Source organism: Dipodomys merriami, unplaced genomic scaffold (genome assembly GCF_024711535.1).
Source record: "Dipodomys merriami isolate MVZ:Mamm:240054 unplaced genomic scaffold, mDipMer1.0.p SCAF_1070, whole genome shotgun sequence".
Classification (NCBI taxonomy): domain Eukaryota; kingdom Metazoa; phylum Chordata; class Mammalia; order Rodentia; family Heteromyidae; genus Dipodomys; species Dipodomys merriami.
Genome location: NW_027202350.1, coordinates 80556 through 86555, shown reverse-complemented (window position 1 = coordinate 86555; position 6000 = coordinate 80556).

The following is a 6000-nucleotide window of genomic DNA, read 5'->3' as shown; positions in this document are numbered from 1 at the left end:
CTTTTCTGTGATTCCTGGCCACTGTGATGTGAATTCCTTTAACTTACCATTTATTTCCCTGGTTGATTAATTAACATCTCCAAAATTAGGAACCAATATAATATTTTTCCATCTTAAGTGATTGTATGATGCATTTGGTCACAGTGAAGAGACAAGTAGTTAATATAGAAAATTGGTAGCAAAAGTGGGGTTGTTGCTGCAGGTCTAACTGATGATATGCTTCAGAAATCTTTGGAATTGTTTTGCAGAAGGTATTTTAAATAGTTTTGAGTGGTTAGCTAGAGTCTCCTCTATATTGCTGCCAGCCAAACTTAGTGGGTAAATCTGTTAGAATCTAAACAAATCAGACTACAGATAGAAATGTGGATAGTAAAAACTCATTTGTTTCATATGTAAAAAGGACACTATTAGAAATTGTATTTTAACATCATCTTAAACAATAGTTTCCTTTTTCCACCTGCCCAAACACTTACTGCCTACTGTATTGATAGTCAGGCAGATCTGGACACTATAAGATTATGATAAAGACCTTGGTGTTAATTTTAACAATAATCAAATTGATGAGATTCTGGGAAACTTTGAAAGTGTGGATGAAATACAGTTTGGGATGTGAAATGGCCAACAGATTTTGGGAGCAAAAATTTTGGGGTAGTGTATTACAATGAATATAAATGGTTAATCACATACTCATATGTTAAGAGTTTTGAAACCCTGAAATTCAGTCCCCCTAACTCAACAAAATTGTACTAGTAATGAGATCTGGGTTTCATAAATAAAAAAATAAATGTGTACTAATTATTTCCAGGCAAAATGTGGACCCATGGGCTGTCCCCAAGCACAGTCTAGTGGGTTGTGAGTTAAAGGACATTTTTAAAATAGAATATCCTTTTACTTTTGTGAACGTTTTAGAATTTTATTGATCATTTCACATTAATTTCAGTCCTCACACATTTGTACAACAAACTTCATTATTAACATGTTTATTTATGTGTAATTTTGATCATAGTGACCTTATTTTGTGATATGAAGGCTAAACAATCTTTATAGTTTAATTATTTGTTGTACCGAGTGTTCTTTTACTTCCAAGTTCAGTAAAATAAGGAGTTTTAAAGACAATCTTGAATTCTTTCATATGAAGGATGGGACAGGGAGATGAGGAAAATTATATTTTTAAGAATTAGGAAAGAACAATATAACAGTTTGCTAAAATTATAGCAGTGACCATATAAAGATGAATTTTACTGTATGATCTGTGAGTTAATATTAGCAATTAAGTTTGGGGAAATAAGAGCTTTGTATTGTCAATATCTTGACTATCATGTAACCTCAGTCATGCTTGGAAATTTAAGTTATTCCAAAGTTAATGGATGTAGCTTTTTTTTTTTTTTTTTTTTGGTCAATCGTGGGGCCTGAACGCAGGCCTGAGCACTGTACCTCAGCTCTTCAACTCAAGGCTACTACTCTACCACTTGAACCTCAATGCCACTTCCAGAATTTTTATTTTTGGGTCCGGTCGTGGGGCCTGAACTCTGGGCCTGGGCGCTGTCCCTCAGCTCTTTAGCTCAAGGCTAGCGCTCTACAACTTGAGCCACACTGCCACTTACAGCATTTTTCTTTTTGCTTATGTGGTGCTGAGGAATTGAACCCAGGCCCCCAGGCATGCAAGGCAAGTGCTCTACCACTGAGCCACCTTCCCAGCCCCACTTCCAGCATTTTCTGTGGTACTGTGGAATCAAACCCAGGGCCTCATGCATGCAAGCCAAGCACTCTACAACTGAACCACCTTCCCAGCCCCTGATACAGCTTTTGAATATGTTTGTTACCTGATAGGTTCTGACATTGTGGAAAGAGCCATTGATGTTTCTGACATCATTTGCTCAGAATAGATTGGTGAACTAAGAATTTTATCCATGTAGAATTAATTCAACTGTTCAAAAAAAATTAAAACAATTGGCCATGCCAGATGATTTATGATATATTACAAGCCTTTAAATTATTATCACAACTCTCTACACAACACCAGATCATATTTAGGAGAAACTTACACCCAAATCAGGTCCTATACTCTTCACATTTACTACTAAGTCTCAACAGAGAAAACACTATGAGGCACAACCTAAAACCAAGGCAAACTGGACCTTAAATAACTACATGTGAAATCAAATTCAGGAAAATAGAGATAATTTTCAGAGAAAAAGTTCCTTTCTTAGAGTAATCAACAAAGAAATATGCAAAATGAGAGCTATAGAAACATGAAAAAAATTTCAAAAGCCAAATGAGATGCAGTTCAGAAATAGCTTCATAATGTCAGTGAATAATAGGCCTGACATATAATTCGCAATAGAAATTCAGAAGAAAAAATAAGCACACACATATTTTTAGTGTACAGTATCCCTGATAAAAGCCATAGTATCACTAAGAAAATCCATAGTCCAACAAAAATAGGAAAATTTGCTGTAATAGTGACCCAATATCATCGAAGGTAGAAATATATATTAAATTTGTACTAATAGTATTACAAAAGATGGCCAATAAAATATGTAAAATTGTTTAATGTAGATTAGCAAAAATATAGTACCTATCACATTTCCTACTCCTGTGAAATTATTTATATATAGATTATGGGAGCCCTTGGAAAAATAAATACCTGGAAGTGTAACACATTAAAAAAAGTTTTGCAAACTAATAGATGATAAATATTAACAGAACAGTGGAGAAAACTAAACAAGGCAGTAAACTCCCATGTGTCTTTCTTCATATAGAATAATTCATTCATATTTTTTTTAATGCTAGAAAGTAATACTTAACACTGACATTGTAGAAAGATCCATCAATGCTTCTCACATGGTTTGTTCAGGATAGATTGGTATAATTAGAATTCCATTTTATTGTACAATAAGTTTAATTAAACAATTGTCAAAAAATTGGGAAGTGCTTTGTAATACTTATAGTGAATCAAATTTCCATATGATAAACAATATTACTTATAATACTCCCACTAGCTATTTAACAATAGCGTATTCAATAGTATTCTTCCAAAACTAATTCATCTTATCATAGATAGATAATATAATAATGAGCAAGACAGGGAAATATTAGCAGCATAAAAATGCACGTTATCGAGGAATTTAGAAAGTGAATGTGAATTATTGAGGGAATGAAAATCTGACAAGATACCACTTGCAAATTTTTAGTAGTTACATGGTCATCATATTTCAGAGACACACCAAAGACAGTGACTGACAAATCTATGGCAATAGAGGCACTATATCTAACCAGGAAACAAAAGCCAGACAAACTACTACATATAAAACTGCAAAGAAGTCACAGTACTTCACAGGGAGAGCAAAATAACAATATGCAGTAAGGACATATATCTTTTCCTTCCAAACAGAACTCTACATTATGCAACACTTGTGGCTCAATTGAAATTAGATATCATGATGACACAAGATTATGGCCCCAGGTCATTAAGGACCAAGAAAATAATTTCTTCCAGAAGGGTTACACAGAAGACAATTTCCACATACATCAAAACGTACATATTTTTGAAAAATATATTTGGCTAGCTTTGAGTTATTAAACAATATGGATGCTGAGTGTTGATGCTTCATGCTTATAGTCTTAGCAACTCAAGTTGATGAGATTTGAGGATCTAGGTTCAAAGCCACCCCAGGGCAGGAAGGACCATTAGACATGTATCTGCAATTAATTGCCTGAAAACTGGAAGTGTAGCTGTGGCTCAATGTGGTAGAGCCCTAGCCTTGGAAAATGCTCAAGGATAGTGCCCATGCCCTGAGCTGAAACCCCATGCTGATCAAGATAAAAACAACGAGACTTATTACCATATGATGTATGGTACCTTTGCTGCAGTACATAGAGCTGTGTCCTGAAGAGTTCGCTGGTATCCAGATTGATCAAAACCTGGTTAGCTAAAAAGCTGGGCACTAGTGGCTCATGCTTGTAATCCTAGCTACTGAGGAGGCTGAGATCTGAGAATCTTGGTTTGAAGCCAACATGGGCAGACAAATCCCAGAGACTCTTATCTCCAATTTACCAGCAAAATGTCAAAAGTAAAGGCATGATTCAAGTGGTAAAATGCCAAGTGTGAGTTCAAGCTCATATACTGACAAAGAAGTGTCTGCCTGGAAATGGTGGACACAAAGATGGGATGCTAGCTTGAAAGGGCCAGCCAGGGCTCCTCATAGAGGAGAAGATACACAAGATGAAGAGAGACTTGCCAGAAATTGTTCCGAGGGCAGAATATATCCACCCCAAAACTGGGAAATGGGGTCCTGCCTGGTCGAAGATCCCCCATCATGGCTGATTGAGCTGTATCAGCCAGGAGTGGGACTTGCCAGAATTCGTTCTGAGGGCAGAACAACTCCACCCCTAAACTGGGAAATGGGGTCCTGCCTGGTCAAATAACCTCCCTAATCCCTGTTTGAGATGGGTTAGCCCCCATGGCCCAAGGAAAGCAGCATGCCCCAAACCTCAGAACGGCACATGCCTCATGGAGTAAGGCACCTCACTGTCTGCACGACATGCAGAAATCATTGCTGTGGTACTTGCACTCAGTATGTAATTGAGCAACAGGCGGTATGTATTTACAGGCTGTCACAGATGGTGAAGCCTTGTGATCACACAAATGGACACATAATGTTTATGAAATCAGTGGCAAAGATCTTTAGAGTTAGAAGAATTTAGAATTAGAAGAAGCTCACAATATGTAGCATAATTATCAAATTCAAATTGGCCTAACAAATTTATAATTCAGAAAATAACTACAGCAACCAGTTAGTTATATTAACACAAAATATTAAGGTAGAGAGCCAAATATTAAAACCTACAGTGACACAAATAATCACAGATATACACTTTCATCTAGAACACACAAAAAGGGTAAGATGGCACAAGTAAAATTCCTAAGCTGCCAAGTATTAAAATACAAAGGAAAGAAAGCAAAGGGACAATGAATAAGGACCATAAGGTAAGATCACACCATAGGAGATTTCAACTATACATAGTACGTATGAGCACCTGTGGAGGACAGTAAGAATAAGAAGAGTAGCTGGCATAAGATCAGAAGTAAGGATGTGAGGAAGTCAAAATCTTACTGATAAAATTGAAATTTAAATAGAATAAAGTCATAAAAAACATAACATAATAGGTGTACACATCGAATTCAATAATAAAATAGTATAATAGATATAAAATATGTATGTCATATATAGAAAACATTGTATAGAATAAAATTTCAAAAGAAGAACTTTACATACAAATCAGGTACATTTAATTATTAGTAACATGTATAGAAAGCTTTAATATTTTATTTATAAGAGAATTAGAGTAATTATCAGAATTTCCAGCTTTACAGATAAACTTTCTTCAGGCCTATTTTAATCTGAATTAGAAATAATCATTAAAGGAAGCCCACACTACTTTTTTTTATTGTTGATCAAGGCAACATTTTACTTGATTAAACCTTTGAGGAGAAGTTTAAAACTGAATATTTTGTAGTTATATAAAAATATAATCCATTTTTTGAGTTTCTGGAAGTAAATTATGAATAAAAACAGATCGTGCCTACTCCTAATGGTCTCTCAGAAATTGCATCCTTTGCCTGGGAAGATACACAAACAGAAAGCTAACATTCACCTTCAAATACATTTTGTTTTCTCTAAGTCATGACTTTTTGAGGCATGAATCAAGCAGTACAATGCCAAGTGTGAGGTTCAAGCCCACGTACTGACAAAGAAATGTCTGTGTGGAAATAGTAGACACAAAGATGGGATGCTAGCTTGAAAGGGACAACCAGGGCTCCTCATAGAGATGATACAGAAGATGGAGAAAGACTTGTTGGAAATTGTTCTGAGGGCAGAACATATCCACCCCAAACAGGGAAATGGGGTCCTGCCTGATCAAAGAACCTCCATCATGACTGGTTGAGCTGAATCTGCCCCATGCTAGACTTGGCAGAATTTGTTAACAATTACTAGG